Source organism: Lycorma delicatula, chromosome 9 (assembly GCF_047948215.1).
Source record: "Lycorma delicatula isolate Av1 chromosome 9, ASM4794821v1, whole genome shotgun sequence".
NCBI lineage: Eukaryota > Metazoa > Arthropoda > Insecta > Hemiptera > Fulgoridae > Lycorma > Lycorma delicatula.
Window position 1 is genome coordinate 14,345,179 of NC_134463.1, and position 23,646 is coordinate 14,368,824.

The window sequence follows — 23,646 nt, forward strand, 5'->3', positions numbered from 1 at the left end:
TGGAGGAAATTAATTTCCTAAAAAAAAATGCCTGATCGATGTTCAAACTTAGAAACTTCTGAATGAAAGGCCGTGATGCTACCATTCTGCTAAGAAAGTTGGCTATGGGTTGGGTAATACATGTAAAATTTAATCTCTTTTTTTATGAAGAAAAGTAACATTTAAAATAGTTTTAATTTTCTATTAAAACTATTTTAATCATTTTATTTAAAAAATTTTACAAGATACTAAATCTCTAATGAAAAACCTCTTTTTTCTTTATAGAATAAAAATGCTTATCTGTTCCAAAATTCAACGATTGGAAACAATCAGTAATTGATACACTGAGATTTAAAAATAATTTTAATTCGTACTACAATTCAAAATAATAAAAACACCACAATAATTATAATTCATTAATCAACCCTTACAAAAACCTACACCGACCATTAAAAAAACAAAATTTGCAGATATTCTACCAAATATTAGTTCAAATTATAAATTTATGCAAAGCATCAATCATTAAAATTTGACTATGTGATTTCATGTAGACCTCAACGATATATATAAATATATATATTAGAACATCTAAAGTCAACTATTTTGATAATTGTCTTCAAATTCCTTTCTCTAAAGACGCGACAAACAATACATAAATAAAACTTCTAAATTAACATTCCAAACTTTGATGAAAGTTAATAATTTAAACATCAGAGAAAAACTGTAAAATTGAATAAAGATTACTAAATTAGAACGTGCCATTAAAAAACTACCATATAACCTACCATTAGAATTTACTATACCGTACCAAGTATGACGATTTTATAGTACATTTACAACTAATTATCAACCACATGTTTTCTTTGAAGTTATACTTCTTTTGTCGCGTTAAGATAAACTGATCAGTGTGTATTTTTAACAAGTTACGGAAGTTGCGCGCACCGATGTAACACACCATGAACATTTGTGCAGGCCCAAGTGGATCAGTTTGCACGCACATGCGTGTAGTAACTAATTCAGTTAATCAGCACTTAAGCGATTAGAACGTGTTGTAAACATAACAGATAATGAATAGTAATAAATATATATTTATATATACGGATTTCTGAAGACGGATATTTTAAATTGTGAATATTGTTGTTCATATTCATAAAACTTTATTTATATTGCAGCATATATTTGTTTCAATTTTTTTTTTTGTGAAAATTGTGTATCGTGATTTGTGGTTAAATTTATGTAAGTATTATTTTTATGAGTAAAATTATATTTTCTAATGACACAGAAATAGCATACATCAGATAAATTCTTGATTTTGCATAAATAATTATAAATTTACCAAAAACAAAATTTATGATAAGTACACTATTATAAAAGAAACTATTTGAGTAATATTTTTCATATCATGGACCGCTGATAACCCTCGTGCCTATTCAATCGTCATCCGAAGAATTAATTGAACTAAATTAATCGAAATGTATTGATGAACTTTGTTTTACATGACAACGAATATTTCAATACTTTTTAAACTGTATAAAATAAATATAATTTAATTTAAGTGTTATTTATTCATTCATTTTAATATAACATCTACCTAATGTAGAAGACTCAAAAAAATTGGATTCCTGTACAAGAAGATTCTAATATCAAATGCAAAAAGCTTTGCATTAAATATATGAAAATGTAATATGAATAGTGAACGCTTAAATACTTTGCAAAGTAGGTTAAAAATAAAATCCCTAGGGTTAAAGACTTTTTAAAATGAAATTAACTATTGCATAATTTTCGAGGTATATATTGTAGTAAAAAAAATAATAGTTAATTTATGGCAGAAATATGGAAAGGTTAACCCATTAACTTTAAATATAAAGTTAATGGGTTAGTTTTCTTTGAAATTTTTAACATTTTACCTCTGGAAATTTATGTTAAAGCTATGTTAAGAAAAATTAGTTAGCGACGAATAAAATTATATTGAAATAAAAGCAATGTTTTAATAAAATTCATCAGAACTTTGTAAACGACATATATGTATTTTAATAATTTATTAACATTTTTCAACAATTTTTTATTAAATATATATATATATAAACAAACTTAGTGATACAATCTGTATGTATATATAAACCTGATTAAACATTTTAAATTAAGATGCATAATTAAAAGATGCGCATCCTTTGTAAAATGTTCTTCTGTATTTTCTAAACAAAAGTTAAAATTACCTTTGGTTTTAAAGATATTCTTTAAATAGAAATATTTTATCTGGAATCACTCCGACTGAATTATCTTTAATCAAGGAAGTTTTTATTTAATATTTAAACAAATTATTCACATGATTATTATATAATAATATTTATGCAGAGTATCTTTTTTCTTTTGCATATTTAGAGGGTAATAATTTTGTGTTAAGGAAAATGATGACGGAAGAATTTAATAGAAATTGATGTAGATGAATAATTATTAATTTGGTGGTATAAGGTGATCATGGTTTTTTTAATTGCTCACTTCCAACTATAGGCTCATCCCTAATTATAAATGATGAATTAGGACTGATCAATTTTGTAATTTGAGAAAATTACAAGCTAAGATCCGGGATGCAAATTCAAAAACTACCGAAGAAAAGAGAAATACTACCACTAAGACACGAAAGTTGGCACTGCTGTTATTTTTGCATAAATTTTATCACGGACAGGCTAGTTTTTAGTTTCGTTACTTTACCTAATATATTAAAAATAACTGAGAATTGTTTCATTCTGATGAATGATTTATTATAATTATTTAATTTATTATATGTAATCGAAAGTATAATTTTTTTAATGCGAGTTAAGGAACCATAAAAAAGGAAAAAATCTTTTTACTTCTTTTAATTTCATATTTTATAAATTAGTGGAAAGTGAAAACCGACGAATTATCGATTCCTTCATTTAGCATCGATTTTGTAATAAATAACTGAAGAATTAAGCAGTATTTTTACAACGTTTTTACTTCTTAAAACGGTTTTAATTTTTCTTTTAAATTAAATTTCGTTTTTATTTTTTAATTTTATTTTTTTACAATGGTGTTTGCTCACATCAATAATCAGCGGAAGGTTAATAAAGTCTTTCATAAGAAATAAAAGGAAGAGAAGCTTTTTAAAAAAAAAGAAACGGAATGCAGAGAAACAAAGTTAGATAATTACTTCTACCAAGCTTGAATTAAAATTATCTAAAATGCGATAAATATGTATATATCTACAAATAACTTTAACCCGAGTTCGAATCCCGGTCAGGCAAGGCATTTTTCACACACGCTACAAATCATTCGTCTCATTCTCTAAAGCAATACCTAACGGTGGCCCCGAAGGTTAAACAAGAAAAAAAGAAGGTTATGACAATTAATTTAGACAATGTAATTTTTTTTAATATAAAATAGCTTTTATTTAAATTATTTTTAAAAGAGGATAAAAACCCGATCATTTCATCAAGATAAAAATGCCTAAACACAGTAAAAAATTAAATTTCGTTGACAGTTTAAAGCCTCCTCATTTTCTAAATTTTATTAAAAACACATTACAATCTCTTTTTTTTGCTGCTGGAAATCGAAACCATAAGTAAATCGATTGAAGAATAATAACATGAATGATGAATAACCAGAGATACTTCTCGTGAATTACAGACACCACCAATAGTTTACGTTACTTCTCTAAAATACATAAGGAGTATTTAACAACACAACCGTCATAAGAAAACAATTTAAAAATAAGTGTTTACAATAGGAAAAAATTATTAAAAGAGTTCAACAAAAAACTGAGGTATAAAAATTAAACTTAAGACAAACAGCAGAAAGTTGAACCATTTATAATTTAACTAGCTCTAGAGGCGTACCCTGGGCACGCCTTCGGTATAAAAGCCCTCCAGGTGAGTTGCCCTGGCGTGTGATGTCTCGAAATGGGATTATTAAGTGTCCAAAATCGATTACAGTTTGTGTAGAAATATTTTTTTTGAATGATGAAAATTGATACAACGGAAGTTAAATTAGAGATTTAACTCGAAATTGATACTAATGAATCGGGATATTCCGCTAGTGATCGGTACATTACGGTGCCTCTTTTTGGTTATAGTTCATTATTCTATGAAGAAAAAAAACACATTAATAAAAACAATATATTATTAAGTAGCAGACCCAGCAATGCTTCGCTACTGCTAGATTTGAGCATACATATATAAATTAAATGAACACAATTGAAAGTTTGATCTTTCTTTTCCCATTTCCCTTTCTTTCCCGTTTCTCTTTCTCTTGTTTCCTTTTCCCCTTCCCCTTTTATTTTTTCTCCTTTCCCCTTTCCATTTCCCTTTCTCGTTTCTCCTTTAACCCATTTATTTTTCTCATTTTCCCACTTCACTTTTTACATTCTTCTCTTTTATCTTTTTAGGTTTTCCCTGTTCCGATTTTCCCTATTCCCTTTTTCCAATTTTTCCATTTCTCCTCTTTTCCCCTCGCCTAAATCGGTCCAGTAGTTTTTTAGTCTATAGCAGACACATATATCGGAAACACTGAAATGGAATCGTAAAATATTTTTTATAGCGGGTGTTGCTTTTACCTCCAACAGATAGCGCTGTTTTTTTTTTAAATCATTTTTTACCTGTCACAGGTGCGACATCTTAGGTGTATATATATAGTAGTTATATAAAAATACGAGCATATTCAAATGCAACGTTGTGTCAAAATTTCAAAGCAATCGGTGAAGAACTTTCGGAGATTTAAGACTTTGGACAAACGAACATTTACATTTTTATTTATATAGATATATATTTCGCATATTTATATATATCGATACATATGCGATATGTCGATATATAATAAGTATACATACACCTGACCACCACAAGACATGTACAAACGAATCGGGATTTTCCGCCAGTGATCGGTACATTCCGGTACTAAGCTAAGGGAGACGGACACGTGTACACACACACACATACACAAATGCAGATGCTCTTTAGTAGGGTAAGATAATTTCTGACAAGAGTACGACTGACCACACCATAATCAATAGTTATAAGTATAACAATAATTGTCGAATAATTCAATTCGTAGCTATATTATTACACGTAGTAATTATTACAGCAATAAAAAGATATAAAATAAACAAAACAGGAAATCAGCAGTAATTATGATCTTAGTTGTCATCCGAAAAACTGTTTATCGCCCCAATTCAGGAACGTAATTCATCGAAACTCAGCGTAACCCAGGTCCAAAACATGTCGCCTGTTTAGAAGTCTCCCATCGCTGTCTAGGAGGTTCACGTGTTCATTTAGTTATGAATTTCGCATTTATACTAGAATTTCCTCAAGAATGTACGGCATCCTTAGACAGTCGTGGATCTCATTGTTTCTTACAAACCACAGCGCTTCCGATAAGATCATGAGTACTTTGTGGATGATCACAACGTTGCTCCCCACAGCTGTATGCCGTAACTCCTATTAGTATCATTAATACCTTTTAATTTACCCAGTAATTTGTTTGACAGAGATAAAGGAGATCTTCTGCCCAGCAACCAGGATGTTCACCTTAACTTATTGTCTAATTGCTTTCTCTTCTCTTTTATCTGATCTCTCTACGTTAAACAACGATCCAGATGCAAATCCAGATAACATACATTGTTCATATTTGGGGTGTAAATATTATCCAGTTGGACATGTGGACCAACTTCATTTTAAACGTCTCATGATGTGACAGCCGGATTTATCCTTACCTTCCATCTAGAGAGCCATACGTTGATAAGATTCAAGGCAGACTGTTTTTTATCCAAGACCAAGGATGCATAATCGTCAACCGCCAAGATAGCCTTATCATCCGCAAATGATGTGGTTGTCACATAGTATGGGAAGGTCTGCAGTGTAGATTAGATTGGACCTAAAACTGAACTGAACCTTGTGGAATTCCTGACAGAGTATCGATAAAGTTAGATAATGCCTGATTATATCTAAATAGCGAATTGTCAAGTTATTTTATTTATACAAAAAAAAAAATTGAAATAGTTTGTACTTTCCGGGAAGGACGCTTACAAGCATTCTAATTTTTTTTTGAATATATAAAATAACTGATTACTTGAAATAGCTGTAGTATTGTTCATTCCGTCGGGCATATTTTATGTTTAATATAACAAGTAATGGCGTTGTAACATCCTATGCAAGTAATGCCAGATTAAATATTATTTTATGTTGAATATTTAATCTGCAAAATTATCGTAGATAATAATTTTGACATAATTATTATGATTATTAAATCTGGTACTACGGAATTTAATAGGATGTGAGTAATAAGTAATAAATAATTATTAGTAGATTAGTAATTATTATTATTAATAAGCAACGGTATACTAAAGTTATAAATAAATTTAATTACACGCATTTACTTTTCGCTTCAAAAGTATTGACTTTTCGAGTATTATTAGGAGATTTAAGATAAGAAACTACAACCTTTCGATTTAGATTTCGGTAAAAAATTATTTTTCTGACCACTCCGACATTAACAGCGATTCGTTCATTAAGGGTAGTACTTTGATTTGAGGTTATGAAACATGGAATATAAGAAAGAGTTCTAGAGAAAGATTTAATTCAATGAAAATTTATTTCTAACGATATATTTAGTGAAATTCAAATTGAAATTAACATTAAATACTCAATTACTTAGCAAACATAAAGAAATACATGTCTTGATATGATCATTTTATAAATAAATCTAAACGGGATAATATACTTTTATCACAACTTTGAATTTTTAAGCTTAATAAAGAAATCGTAATCGTGATCAAAAGAAAACAGTTAAATAGTACGTTTTTAGCGGAGTAGTACTATTTAATTATAGGGACATACTTGACAGGATTTCAAGGGCGTAATTTTCAAAGATATAAATGGAATTTTTAAGTAAGATTGACAGCAAACAAAACTGGAAAATTTAAATATAAATAGATTTAAACTAGATTAATTCTATCGACACATTTAATTAATTTTTACCACTGAAAAATCAACTAAACGTAACAAAGTTAATTTATATATATTTAGACTTTATAGAAACGAAGCATTTACATCTAAGTTTCCGATAACATATATTGACTACTATTACTAAACTGGTAGAACGTAAGTCGATATTTAACATGACAGATTTTAATAACAAATAACTTTGAAGTTAACAAATAAAAGATGGTTACAGAATAAATTATGTAAAAGTATTCTCCATTACAATATTATTATAATAATAATATTGTAATGGAGATAATATTGTATGTTGTAAATTTATAATTATTTTTATTATTGTATACTGATATTTATGTATTTAAATATTGTAATTTCAACTTATATATTAATTGTTACTTATAACTCTTTATAGATATTGTAACTATTGTATATATTTTCATGTAATACTGTGCAACATATGAAGGCTTTGTTAAGCTGTTCTGTTGCACAAAAAACAAAATAAATAAATAAAATAATATATAATTATAATGATATTTGTTAGTATTATTATAATACAATATTTGCCACTTACGTATTAGCAGCGAGTACTTGCGTATTAATTATATAAATATAATTTAACCAAACTTAACCTACGCTCGCTAACCTTGACTAATTATCACCGTAATTTTTTGAGTATTTATTTAATAAATTACGGAGTCAAAGTTAGCGAGCGAAGCGAGCGTAGGTTAAGTTTGGTTAAATTATATTTATAAAATAAATAAATATAAATGACCATTTATTAAAATTAATAAAGAGGCTGTTTTGAATCTATTTTAAACTCTATATCGGCCCATTTTCCACCGAAATCCGATTGACTACTTTGTTTTTAAATAAAGCTGTAGCTGCGGTGGCGTTAATACGTAAATACCCAATATTTAATCATCTTATAGTAATTTAAAAAAAAAAACTGAATAATTATTTATGACCAAATAAATAATAGAACTTATAGGCTAAAAAAGTGAAGTTTAATCTTACCATTACTGTTAAAAATTAAATTTTTTATCGTAACATCATATATTTGAAACATTGATGACTTACCTGTAACAAAAAAAATAAAAATAAAATTAATTCTTTATAAAAGTACATAACAAATTTATAATAAAAATATGAAAATTTTCCACCATAATTAGACTAGATTAGATAAAAATATTTTAAGGGTAAAATTCTTGAACTTTCCAGTGGCAAGGGATGTTTTATTTTATCATTTCATTCCGTTGAAATAACAGGCTTCTTCTGGACCGGGAATCCGAAAAAGAATGCCGCAGTTTTAAATTAAATTTCATTGTTTTATTTATAATTTATTTAATGACATTTAGAATAACAAATATATGTGTTGTATTAGATGAAATTATATATACTCGATTTTTTCTTTTTACTTTTTAATGTAACTTTATGTGTACTGTTTATAGCCTTGCAGTCGTCAAACCAATGATCTACCTCATATCAAATTCTGTCAAGCATCTGAGCAGAATTTCATTAACAGTTGCTGTTATACTTTGGCGGACGTGATGAAATAAATGGATTTTTTCTTTATATATAACATCTTTTATGTAGCCCCAAAAGAAGGAATCCACCTGTCTTTGCTCATACAACGCGCCGCTGGCGCGTTTAGATCAAGCCCTGTCGCAAGCATACTTATAGGTTGCGATGAGACATCACTTTGGAATAGGCGAGACCACGAGACCAGTTTCTAGCATCTTACTCTGCCCGCCTTAAAAGATAACCAAATCAACCGGTTTTTAAAGCAGTCCTCGCAAACCCTCATTTCCAACGGTATAAAAACCATCCACGTAATACAGCACCAGTGGGTGTCCGAATCCGCCGATTAATGTACCTTCTACATTTTGACCCAACATTTAGTTTCCCAACCTATTCTTGCACGTATTCTCCGTGAAGACTCGACCCAATAAATTGTAATTTTGACCTTACAAAATATAATAAAAAAATCAACACCTTCTATCATCTTTAAGCAAATATTTTAGGAATTTCTCCAAGATAAACCCATACGTATATTAAACACAGGTGGGTCAAAACAAAATGACGCCATTCCATGTGAATTTTTCTATAACAACAGAAGCTACATATTTTTTCTTCCTAGTATCACAAGTGTCTTCATTGCCGAACAGTACGCCATCAATAAAGCTTTGAATATTATTAACCCAAAATAATATCATATCCTTATTTGTAGCGACTCGTATAGTGTACTCAAAGCTTTAAAATATTTTTTATCCTAGACATACTATCGTCATCGAAATCTACAATGAAATCCCTGAGTAGAATCAATGCAACACGGAAGTGAGTTTCTTCTGGATTCCTAGCCATGTTGAAACTCCGGAATGAACGTCCGGATTCCGCCGCTAAAAATACATGTAGTCAACCGTCTATTACCACTCTATTATTTCTGTAAAACACACTCTTCAAGGAAAGGGGCAAGGTGATTGGTCTGCTACAGTAGATAATAAACTCCGTCATATTAAGAGTACTATGTCGCCAAGAGATTCTACAAGTAGAAAGATTCAATTTTCTATCGATTGCGATTAGGAAACACCAGAGCTATTCACGGGTATCTGATATTAGAAAATGCACCACAATATGTATGATGTAACTGCCGCTTGACTCTGTGCCATATACTTCTGGATTGTATATCTTACGCGGCGTTGCGTCGTAAATTAAAATTATCTGGGAACATTCACTCTATCCAAGGCAATAACAAAAATCTTTTAGACCGGGTATTGTTATTCCTATGGAGTATAAATATTTTTTCATAAAATTTAATATTATTTTCCATCCAACACAAACTAGAAATTTTTATTATTCATGATGTATTTGTTTATTATAGTGCTACTATACTTTAGTTTTAATATTATTACGAAAAGTAGAAACTGCCTATTATCTTAGAAAGAACGTTTACAATAAAATTTCCCTATCACATAACTCCAAATTGAGGCAATTGAAGTACTATAAGAGTATAGTCATACCTGAATCACTGTATGCAGCAGAATATTTTTTCAGAACAAAAAATAGCAATAGCAGAAAAAAATTTAAGAAAAATTTACGGAAAAAAAAATTAAGATGGAATTTACAAACCGAAAAGTGAAAAAGAAATTTAATATGCAGAAAAAATAACAGACTTAATACGGAAGAGAAAATTTGATTTTTAAGGACATTTATGCAAAATTAACAACCAAGGATTGATAAAACAAATATTATATTTTTATGAAAACAGAACCACAAAGACAAATTGGTTTAAACAGAAACAGATCTAAAAACATTAAACATTTCTAAGGATCTGTTTAAAGATAGAGATAACTTCAGAAAAGTGATTCGAGGATCTAAAATTGCAGAGAGAAAGAAAAAAGAAGGATATAAATCTAAATTGATGGACAGAAGAAAGGTGACAACAAAGCAATATAATGAAAGCATTTTGGCGAAAGAAAAGAAGTCAAAACTATGCAAGCGTGATCCGTTGTGGCCGGAACGAAAATAAAAAAACTATATTTAATTTTAAGTTTCCTACTGCGATATTATTTTTTGTAAGTTTTTAGTGATAGTTTAGCATTTATACTAGTTGTAAGTTATTCTGTGATACTAGTTTTTAATTTTATTCGTTATGATATGTATGAAACGGGTGATGATAACGTGAAAGTGTTTACGCCCAAAAATAAAAAAAACCTGCGTTGAGCGCAGTCTACACAACTTCTTTATTTTCAATCCTTTTGGAAAATTAAGTCCTGGATACTTTAAATGTGAGGAAACTCAAACAAAGTTCTCTAACATATCCACTTTTTCCATATTGATATACTCCTTGGGGGAAAAAATTGCCCAAAAATTTAATTATTTATGATATCACACGAAACATTCACTTCTGGACGTTTGCAAACAAATTTAACCAAATCGTGTGGATTTTTTAAGTCCCATACTCGATAAATATGATGATTCAGAACTCCATGAAATTGGAAATACTTCTTAAACAGAAAAGATAATGCGCTTCAGGCGGTTTTCATCAGCAGAAATTAAATCTAACGTGGTTACAAATTTAACTCTTTGTGACGTAACGTTGAGTTAAATTTCATAGATTAGATGCAGTTTATAAGCACAAAGTTTCAATCGCTTGCAGTCATCATGGACAATGCTTTTAGGAACGTTTACTTGACGAATAACAACACTACGAACTGAACAATTTGGACTTTCCGGTGAGGCTATCAAATTATTTCAGTGGCGCTTGTTTTAGGTACCTGGTGAATGCACTTATAAAAACTCTTCCGTTTTCCAAAAACTATTCATACTATTATGCTTTTGTCACTCGGAGAATTCCGGTAGGTTTGCACATATTTTCTTTGTACGAAAGTCTTTGAATTTTTTTCTTCGAACCGGTATGTGCACTGTGATTTATCTTTTGATGATGTAACGATATTGAGCTCGGGACCATAACATTTTGGTCTGTGTAACAGTCAAACTCAGGTACAACCTGATGGAAAATGTGAAACTGAAACATAACTCTCTTTTCAAGGTTGCACGTAAAACAGTATGGAGTGCTGCAGAATAAAAACTATATTAGTTCTTAAAACCCGCAGTTCTTTTCGGACACCCGTATATGTATTTATATTTACTTACGATTTAGTTTAAATCTTAAAATTTTAATTAACATAATTTAGATAAAAATAAAAGCTACTTTTACTAAATTATAGTAACTTTTTACTACATTTTCGAAAATATTTAGAATATCATAAAAGTTTTTCTTTAGCTTTCTTTGAATAACGTTTATACGTACATAAATACATATATAACCTTTTACGATTAGTACGTTAGACGATACAGCTATTAAAAAAAAAAAAAAAATCATTTGACAAAATATTATTTAAAATTCAATTAAAAACGGCATATTTCTATACAAAATTTCCTATATTTTTAAGAAAAAAATGCATTAAATTCATATTCATACGACTTAGATGGAAAGAAAATCCGATTTCATATCATCTATTGCTTCCTACGATCAGTACAACTAAAGGTGTTAACTAATGAAGAGATTATGCAAGAAATCGTACATTTTATTAACACATTTTTATTAATAATATTATTCTAAATCAGTAAAATAACAAATTTACTGTGAGATTTCACTATGTATAATAGATGACAAATAATTTTATTAATGAAAAATTAAAAAGTGGTTGTTGATTTTATTATACTCTATTAACTGAACAAAATTAAACTTAGAAACATTTTTGTAAAGAAAAATTAATATTTTAATTAATTATTTATCTAAATGCTTTATAAAAACATGTATTAACAAAAATATTGAAATTAAGTAACTATTTACACAGATTATTTCATTTCTATAAGAATGATTGAACAAACACACGGAAGACAACACGAGAACAAAATGACAAACACGTGTGCATTATTATACACCTTTATTCGTAGAGTTGAAATGCGCAGCAGTAAGTAGAATCCTTTTGTGTTATGGGTACAAACTACTGAAGTTCCCACTTGGAAGGGTTAGTATGTCTAGTACTTATTTGTCTGATTGGACGGGTATTGTTACAGTCGAGAGATATGTGGCGGTGTTAGATAAAGCCAGAAAGAGAGCATAAGAGTGGAGGGTGGAATGATATCAGCTGTCGCACAATTAACACCTCGAGTCACGCGTGGCTTTGTGCGTGACTCAGGACAAATTATTGTTTTGATGCTTGCGTGCGACAAATTGAATTTTATCTCACGTTCAGCGTTTGTATTAAGCAGCGATGCAACTTCGGTACGTCTTTATTAGGTTAAAGTCCTCCGACACTGTTTTGCTAAGAGGATTCTACTAGAAACACCGAATGACATTCAACGAGGAGGGGCGTATGTGAATAAGGGTGAAGTCCAAACGAAAGTTAAGATACAAAAAATAAACGAACTTTTCTAATGCGCTCTTCTATATAAACGAAACTAGATGTGTCTCTTTAAATTTATTTTGTTGCTTTTCGAGAAAGAAAGTAGTAAAACTTTCCACAGCTATTTTAGTGATACAATAAAGTTAACAATTTTCTTGTATCAGGACACGCTATATAATTCAGTTTCAATAAATCCATTAAAAAACTCATAGATTGATGTATTACATTTCATTTAAAATTACGATCGTCGCTTTATAAACCGTATTAAATGCTTTTAGAAAACAACCAAAGAGTAGTTGAAATTTTTCAACAATAAAATAAATATTAATAATTTTCACTCCCTTCGCAATGAAACAGTTTAAAAATTATTAGAATTATTACTATAACTGCATTACTTATCTATTTATTTGTTTTTTTTTTTATCTTTATTTTTTTTATGTTTTAGGTAAATATATTTATATTATTTCTATATTAGAAAAATCCTGTTGTACCATGATCCTTGTATAAAATTTATTTCTGATCTACCAAACTATTATCGTATAAAGTAAGAAAACAATTTTTTTTAAGTTAAATTAATTCCTCTCATATGAGTTACACAACTCCTAAAAGCTATTCTTAATGCTTTATTCTATGATTTTTTTTTAAAAACAGTAACGATTTTACAATCAGTGTAATATACATTTATGTATAAATATTAGGAATTAAATTAACTTGACAAAAAATAATCAGTAGTATTGCTTTTTACAAACAAAATTACTTTTTTATACGAAAAGACAAACTTAGGACCATGTAAATATCACTTATTTCTATCCTTTTTCTCTCCCCATCGCCACATTTTCATTTATTCCCATTTCCATTTTTACTACATATTCTTTCCCTTTTCTCATTTCCCCAATTTCCACTTTTCTATTTCCTCTCAGCGTTTTTCTTTCCCTTATTTCACCTTTCCTCTTTTATTTTATCCTTTACCCTTTCCATTTCTTTTTCCCCGTTTTATCCCTTTTCCATTTTTCCCTTCACCCCTTTTAGCTTTTTCGATTTTTCCCTTTTTCCCCGCACGCAAATCGGTCCAGTAGTTTTTTAGTTTATATCAGACACACATATTGGAACCATTGAAAATGGAATCGTAAAATATTTAATATATCGTGTTTTGCTTTTACGTCCAACAGATTGGGCTGTTTTTAAAAAAATAACGTTTTTACTTGTCACATGTGGTGACAATTTAGGTATATAAATAGTAGGTATATAAAAACACGCGCGTATTCGAATGCAATACTGTGCCAAAATTTCAAAGTAATCGGTGAAGAACTTTCGGAGATTTAAGATTTTGAACAAACGAACATTTACATTTTTATTTATATAGATTAAGTTGTATGTATGTGTGTGTAAGCAGTGCATCAGAAAAAAACCGCCTGACGGAAAACTCCTATAACTGTGTTGTCAGGTTTTTAAAATTTAAGATAAGTAATTTTTAAAATTTACATTTTTTATAAAGTGTAGCAGTCATACTTTCCCCATAAAAATACTAAAATATTAAGGTAAAAGAAAATAAATCTATCAAAGTTTCAAGTGAAAAATTCTACAGAAAAATCGGAATTTAAGTTGGCATAAATTCTAATCTGCATTAAATTCTACGGCATTAAACTCAAGAGAATTTAAAGGACAGTAAATATGTATAAACAAAAGAAGAATATAAAAGATGTCTATTTAAACATGGAAATTTTATGAAAATAGTAGTAAATAAATAGATTAATAAGAGCAATGGGTATGAGGAGTGGCGACAAATTGTAAAATTAATGAATAAAATAAATATATAATCAGTTTCTTTTTATTCAACGTTAATCTTTTTTTTTCTTTTTTTTCAGTTTTGCGGGCATTATATTCTATGGTCATTAGCCCGATGGAAATTTTTAGCGAGTGAAAAAATGCCACGACTGACCGGTATTCAAACCCGGGATCTCCGAATGAAAGGCCGAGACGCTACCACTACATCTCGGCCCTTTTAAGGCTAGTTAATCTTTTATTCTATATATATTGATTATATTTAACAGGTTTTTATTATTAACTTTTTTTCTTAAACATTTTGTATGTAATCTTTAATAGCTACTATTTACTCTAAAACTTGTATCTACTACAATATTTTTTTTAATAGGTTGTTTGATTTCTAATTTTATAAAAATAATACTAAATAACTAACTTTATTTCTTTAGGTTAACCTAAAAAATGCCAAAAACTGTTACGATGTAAATATGTTTTAGTTTAACTTTTTTTCTGTTTAGCGTCAGGAACCACCGTGAAGTATTACTTCAGAAAATAATATGTATAAATGTAAATGAAATGTAGTCTTGTACAGTCTCAAGTCAACCATTCCTCAGATATGTGGTTAATTGAAACCCAACCACCAAAGAACACCGGTAATAATATTCAAATAGTGAAATAATAATAATATTCTAATATTAAAATCTAGTATTCGACCTAGTATTGTTAGTTTAACTTATAACCGGATAAGATTACGTTTAAAATTAGTATGATTTTTTAAACCTATACAAGATACGCATAACATACGTTCTTAACTGAAACTAAAAAAAAATACACACAGAATGACTAAATGTGTTCTAAAGTTTATCCCATTTAAATATATTTATAGTTTTTCATTTGAAACGTTGAACGATAAATAAATAAACTTCGTAAGAGTGAGAAGATAAAATATCGTCCCAAAAAAAATTAAAGAAAAAGAAAATTTTACCTGTTATTAAATATATTATTAGTAATAATTTCACGATTTTTTCCTCTTTATATTATTTACATTTATTCGTCTATAATTCACCGGGATAATTAGGGTAGATATTAGGTTAGGTAGATAGATTAGATTAGGTTGATTTTTCGTATGTTATAATATACTGATGTTATAATGTTTAATGGTTTGTTTTTTCATTGCTAGAGAATTGTATACATCTCTGCAAACAGAAATACGATGTAACTGATAATAAATCTGTGTTGAATAATAAATGTTGTAACTTTTCAAATGATCATTCTGTATACACACACGCGCACACACAAACACACATATATATATATATATATACGCACACACACACGCGCGCACACACACACACACACATTTATATAGCCTATGTCACTCTCAGTAACGCAAGGATTCCAACGTGAGGTTATACATTACACTTCTTTTTGATAGTCACGTAATTAAAGAATGTAAAAAAATATATAGTATAATGTAAAAAGTTATATTCAATTTTACCAACACTGTGATTAGAAGTAGAGGATGTTTAAAAGATGTTCAAAAATGACAAACACATTGTAAGTGTGAAGACAACAATTAGAGAATTAAATATAAATAACAATAATAATAATAATTATTATTATTATATATATATATATATATATGCCGCCGAAAGTGCATCGCTTGCGAGTTCAGATTCAATTGCAACGATGCTCACAGCACCATTGAAGCTTTCATCACCTGATGTAAGCCGGCGAACGTCATTGGCGTCAGAAAGCGAAGACGATGCCATGTCCGAAGCCTCAGACACTCTGTCGTCGGAAGTTGAGGCCGTTCGCAGAATGGAAAAACGCAAGAAAGGATGGCCAAAAGGAAAGCCTAGGCTGTAATTTGTTGGATTTGAAATTAGAAGATTGTGAAATTTTGAACATTTTTTTTTCATGAAAATATGAATTAAAATAATTTTATTTTTTTATTTTTTTAAGTTTGATGGGGCTAATGACCAAAGTAGTCGATGCCCCTAAAAAACTAAAAAAAAAAAAAAAATAATAATAATAAATTGACAATTATAATTTTACAATAATATTTAATATTACTAACAAGTTAGATGGTTACAGGAAAATTTAATGATTATTTTTATCAGGAGAAGAAAAGTGATTAATAACAACAAAAATTATTTATTTTTAAAATTAAAGAAAAAAATATATTAGAGAAAAAAGTACGTTTACTTAAATATTTTCTACTATATTTAATCTTTTACATTAAAAAATAAGAATAGTACTTCAGAATACTTATTATAATTATGCATAATTAACTTTTTAATATGATTAAAAAGAACTTTTTTCTTTCTTCAGAACAAGTTATAATGAATTAATTTTTCTATGTTTTTCTTGCAAGAAAAATTAATTAAGGAAATAAAATGGAAAGGAAGTCGAAATTATAAGTTTATACCTATATATATAAAATAATGTAATAATTAAAGAATTATTGAAGGGAGCAAAGTTGAATTTAGGGAACATTGAAAGATGTGTTAACAAGAGCTTAGTAACGTTTGCGTGGGGTGTTTGATACATCTGTAGAAATGGTGGGGGCTTCTAGACTATATGTATAGTGAAGTAGTATATATAAATATATATATATATATATATATATATATTTGAACCATAGAGAGAGAGAGAGCGAGAGAGAGAGAGAGAGAGACAAACACACAAAGTTTGAATGAGAGAGAAAGAGCAAGTGAGAGAGAAATAGTAATGGGTAAGAGTTACTTTTTGTTTCCGCTGTGAACATCAATTAGCCACGGATTAATAATACTAACGTTAATTCTGTTAATTAGTGAATGTTACGGAACAGGTACAGCAATGGCGAAGTTCATGTAATGCGCTTACACAGTACCCTATGTCTATGCTGTGCTTCTCACAGCAAACGAAGCGGGATTTATTGTGAGAGATGTTAACCTCTTTGCAACAGGATTTTACTATTAAAGTTCAGTTTCTATAGAATTCTGTACGCATAATAATTATTACACAATCCAGTGGTTATCAAACCGTTTCAATAAATTTACCTTTAATGTTATAATAATAATAATAAGAATAATCTTTTTCATTCTTTTTGAATTTTCTTTCAATATAAATTAATATTTTTCGTATTTAATTCGATTTAAAGTAATCCTAATTTAATTAATTCCTGATAAAAATATTTAAGTATTATTAATATTCTAATTATCAATCCGATTATTTATAATGTATACAGTATATTTAAGCTTAAATGTATTAATCCTCCTTAACTTGAATGAAAAAATGTATGATACCTCAAATATAATAAATTCTAGACCGTATACTACGGTCTAGGATTTAAACCGTATAGAAAACAGAATCCGTTGTTTTTATAATAACTTTCCTGTTTTTGTGTTTTCATTTAACTTATAGATGAAATTTAATATTTTTGAGTTTAAACCTAAAGAATAAAGAAGCAATAAAAAAAAAACCAAAAGTTTTTATACTTGATATAATTTACACTTCTTTAGTATAAGAAGTTCTTCCGTTCAATAGTATCTGAAAAAGGGTTCTGGATTTTAAATATTTCCATATAAACAAAGTTTAATGGATTCTTCAGAGAACGTAACCCAATTTATGAAGGTTAATTATTCATATTTTAATCCCAATTCCCAACCGGCTTAAATGTTTTTCACAGTATATTAACTTCGATTGATAGTTCCTTTTGTAGATCTCATAATTCTATTCATTAATTTAATTTTTCCCTTCTGATACCCGTAGAGGATACGGGATCTTACCAGGGAATGCTTTATAGATTTTTTTTTTTTTGTCTTCAGTCATTTGACTGGTTTGGTGCAGCTCTCCAAGATTCCCTATCTAGTGCTAGTCGTTTCATTTCAGTATTGAGCATTTCAGCATTTCAGTATTGTAAAACAATTTGTTTTACATACTCCAAACGTGGCCTGCCTACACAATTTTTCCCTTCTACCTGTCCTTCCAATATTAAAGCGACTATTCCAGGATGCCTTAGTATGTGGCCTATAAGTCTGTCTCTTCTTTTAACTATATTTTTCCAAATACTTCTTTCTTCATCTATTTGCCGCAATACCTCTTCATTTGTCACTTTATCCACCCATCTGATTTTTAACATTCTCCTATAGCACCACATTTCAAAAGCTTCTAATCTTTTCTTCTCAGATACTCCGATCGTCCAAGTTTCATATAAAGCGACACTCCAAACATACACTTTAAAAAATCTTTTCCTGACATTTAAATTAATTTTTGATGTAAACAAAAAATGCTTTATAGATAGGAATCGTAAAATATTTGGTTTGTTAAATTGATATTAAAATGGAATATTTGGTTAAATCATATTCAAAAAATGACATATTTGATGTACGAATGTATGCTTATATTCCAAATAATCTTATGCAAGATATTTATAGCTAAGAAAAATTAATATTCTGGGTAAACTTATACCAACAAATCTACTATTTACTTAAAATAAATCTATTTGTGATAGTCATTTTAATTTATAAATACGAATAAATAAAGAATTTTAATTAAATTAAATGGATCGCCGCTACACCTGGGCGTGGAAAATGAAGCTTATTCCTAAGATAAAACCGTGACTGGGGAGGAAACACGGTGACGTGTCATAATTCTTCTCCTACCTGTTTCTCTCTGGTCACGGAGGATTTGGTGTATACTTTCACAGGTTTCGAAGAAAGGAGCTCCCAAATTGTGTGTACTGCGGTCAAAAGGACACTCTCTGCCACACCTTTTTTGAATTTGCACGTTGGAAGGATCTAAAAGTTACATATAACATAGAAGATATTACCCCGGAAACTACAAAAAAGTATATGCTGAGAAGTAAAGAGGAATGGCTGACAATAGAGAGATTCGGCTGATGTTATAAGAGCAAAGGAAGTGGATTAGAAGAAGTTTGAAGAGTTACTTTAAAAGAGAGAGAAAAAAAACAAGAAACACATAACGACCGAGACCCGGCTGCTAGGGCAGAGCCCAAGAACGGCATAGCCGGGCCATGCTCCAGGGCCAAGATGAAAATAAGGAAAAAATTCAGAACCGCTGAGCCGACCTGCCATGCTGGACGTACTGCCGGTAGGCGGTAGGCTCATTAGAGTCCCAAAGACACTCCTCTGGGCCGAGTAATATTTGATTGTTGAGCCGGCGTAAGGGAGCAGAGGAACAAACAAATAAAGTTCAGAGGAAGAAAAAAATTTAAACCGTAATTAATGGAACAAATATCATGTCTGATTGTTAAATAAATCATGTATTTATGAACTTAAAAGATAGTTGATAAGAATATTTTACTGTAGTGAATTTAACAATGTTGTAATAAAATACGAATTGAGTTTTCATTTTATTGTAGCATAGAATTAATCTTAATACTACAATTACAAAATTGGTTCGAAAAAGATACAACCTAGAATAAGAATATTAGTAAGTTATATATCATGAGTTGGGTTGTACCACTCCAGCTTGTTCCAAATAAACCCACCGGGTTGGTCTAGTAGTTAACGCATCTTCCCAAATCAGCTGATTTGGAAGTCGAGAGTTACAGCGTTAAGTCCTAACGTAAAGGGGCTAAGTCCTAGTAAAGCCGGTTATTTTTACACGGATTTGAATATTAGATCGTGGATACCGGTGTTATTTGGTGGTTGGGTTTCAATTAACCACACATCTCAGGAATGGTCGAACTGAGAATGTACAAGACTACACTTCATTTACACTCATACATATCATCCTCATTCATTCTCTGAAGAATTATCTAAACGGTAGTTACCGGAGGCTAAACAGGAAAAAGAAAGAGCTTGTTCCAAATAAGAACATCTTCTGTAGGGGTCTTGCTTATTTAGACGTAGCAAAGTATGGTTCTCTATTCTTGAAAACATATAATAATAATCCTTAAATGGGTCCTAAACTAAACAAATCAATTTTAATATTATCAGAATCATAAAATCTTGTTGATTAATGTTAGCAAAATCAGACTACAAACATCAATTCATAGGCTGGAGTCTAAAGAATAGTTATATATCTTATAACAGTTAAAAAACAAATTAAGAGCAAACTTTCGATCTACATATTCATCATTTATCTAAAAACGTTCGATCTGATTGTAAAAATTCCTAGTGAATAAAATGAAAAAAGGTTTTGGTAAGTTTTCCTTCCACTCAAGCCCAAAAATCGTTAGTTTTGAACTTAAAAAATGTTTAACGTATGCTTAAAATGGCTCCCACTACAAAAAGTGATGTTTTTCAAGAAAAATGAAGTTTCGATAATTCAGCAGCGTTTGATTATTTTACAGAAGCTCAATAAACGAAAAAGAAGTTCTTTGTATAATACTGGAAAAAAATAACGAGATTTGAACAGTCCTAAATGATTGAATTATGCGTCTGCCTAAGAATCAGTTAATTTGAAAGTTGAAGGTTGTAAGCTACGTTAAGTGTTCGTGATTGGAAGAGTCTATACGATGGCGATAGAAGGTTATGTAAATACACTGATAGAAATGTCGGCCGAGGCATATTCATCGCTGGAAACCTGACAGAAGTTAAACTGATGACTATATTTTGTTATCATGTTTAGAGAGTCTAAAAGAGCTAATAAACGACCACCGAAAAATCCCATAAGAACTAGGAACAGAGTGGTGTGGTGACTGGGATCGTCTTCCTCTGCAGGAGTCAGGATATCCAGTGATGTTAAATTCATATTGTTTCATGATTATTTAAGAAATTGCTAAAAATATGTTGTGGAACAATTGTTCCACATTATATTAATAAACCAATGGAGCAGTACTATGATTTAATGTTTTACCTTAACAATACTGTGAAATATGTAACCAGTTACCAATAAAAAATCTGGTAAGACATTTCCCAAAGACCATTTTTGTAATTATTAATGTTCTCTCAATTATTAATTTATTTCTAACAAAATTATCTATAAGTTTTACATAAATACGGTAAGTTAATATGATTTAATATGATTGTGTGTGTGTGTGTGTGTGTGTGTGTGTGTGTGTGTGTGTGTGTGTGTGTGTATTTATATATATATATGTTTTAGTTATTAAAAAGTTAGGTGTTCTGCTAATTTTGTGAGACTTACATTTAATTTAAAAAATTTATATATTTTATTAATATTATTAAACCTTAGGTTTGTGCGTTTGAACCAACATGATAGCTCACATAAGTATTATTAAAAAGATTTTAATTATGGTGCCCACTTTGACTTGAACTCGACGGCCGATTCGTGTATTTTTTAATGCTCTAACTGTGTGCTTAATCCAAATCTAAAATCAAAATGCGAGACCAGAATTGTTCGCACACAAACATATTGAATTTAATAAAGATTTATTCGTTCGTCAAAAACAATAAAAGTATTCAATCAAGGTTGGTAGTAGAAATGAAATTCTATGAATAAAAGATGTTAAGAGATCTTTAAATAGAGTCCCAATGGATGATTCTTTGAGTGATCATAATAGAAACATTTTTAACCCGATTGAACGTTGTTGTTCATGAATTTCTTATAAAAAAAGAACAAAAATGAAAAAGAAATTGATAAACTTAAACGACAACTCGTTTTTTTTTTATTTAGCTGTTTATCAACGTTCATTTAGATCTTTAAAAAGTTTTTTTTAACTTACACATATTTTAAGATTAATTGATTTAAAATTAAGTTTAATTAGCATAAGTAGCTTAATAAATAATAATATCTATAGGAATGTTTATTCATATGTGAATTAATAAGTGATTTATTTCAGAAAATTTACTGTATTCATTCAAAAATATTAATTTAGGGATAAAATACATTCATGTACTTTCACAGTTAATTTTAAATCGCATTTACGCTAATTTAAAATAGTTGAAGATTTTTTTGTTTGATTAAAGTGCTGATTGGCAGATATGTTATCTCTTATCAACCAAGAATCTTTGTCATTACATTGTTATAATTTACTAAATACTACATTTTTCTTGCCCATTGGTTGTAACATGATCATCTACCGTTATTTAACTGTAGATATTATGTATTTTACAATTAATCAGTATACATTGCCTTGGTATGTCCTTTAAAAAGCGTTTTACTTCAATAAATAATGTTTCTTTTAGAATTAGTTTGCATAAATGTAAAATAAATATATATAATTACTGAATATCTACAATGATATTTATTCATTCCTTTTAACCTCACAAATTAGATACCTGGAACTGAAGATGTCCAAACAGTCGTTCTTTTATTTGTACCATTTAAAAAGCCTATCCAGAATAAATTTTATTTTGAAAAATGTTTACGTAAAACATCTTATAAATTTACTATTTGTGCCAAAAAATTTACTATTAGTTAAATTTACTATTAGTGAATAATATCTCATATTTAATATAGATATAAATAAATATATTTTCAACTGTGACTTTTTAAAAGAAAATTTACAGGATTAATATAAGTTAAATATTATGAAAACCTTTTTAGAAGTCTCTAAATCATGAATTCATTGATATCCGAAAGTTTCCTTTTAGTTTGTGATATACATGTGAACTATATAATCGTACTGTTTTGTAGATCGGACACAAATTGTAAGTCAAACCGGAAAATTAGAAAATTATTCAAAAGAAAACACTTGACAGACATACTTAGAAAAAAGATGGACGAAATAGTTTCTTATTGCTTTGTTTTCTGAATTAAATATATATTTTTAATATAAGTTAGCAAATCAGAATGAACTGCTAATGGTTGTATAGTAAACATCATAAATTCTCTGAGAAAGTAACTTTTAAGTATACTACTTGTACCTCAGATGCTTTTTACCCAATTTAATCGGTAAATAATACAAAAACAGATAGTATAATGAAAAAAAAAGAAAATATATATAATATATATATATATATATATACATATATGTAACCCTTCCTGTTGGAAATAATGCATTATCTACACATTTCTAGAATGTTTCAATTTACGTAGATATAAATATTTAATTAATTATATATTTAATTTCAGAAATGTTATTTTGATTTATATTGTTGTTCTATTTCTAGAATTTTATAAACTGA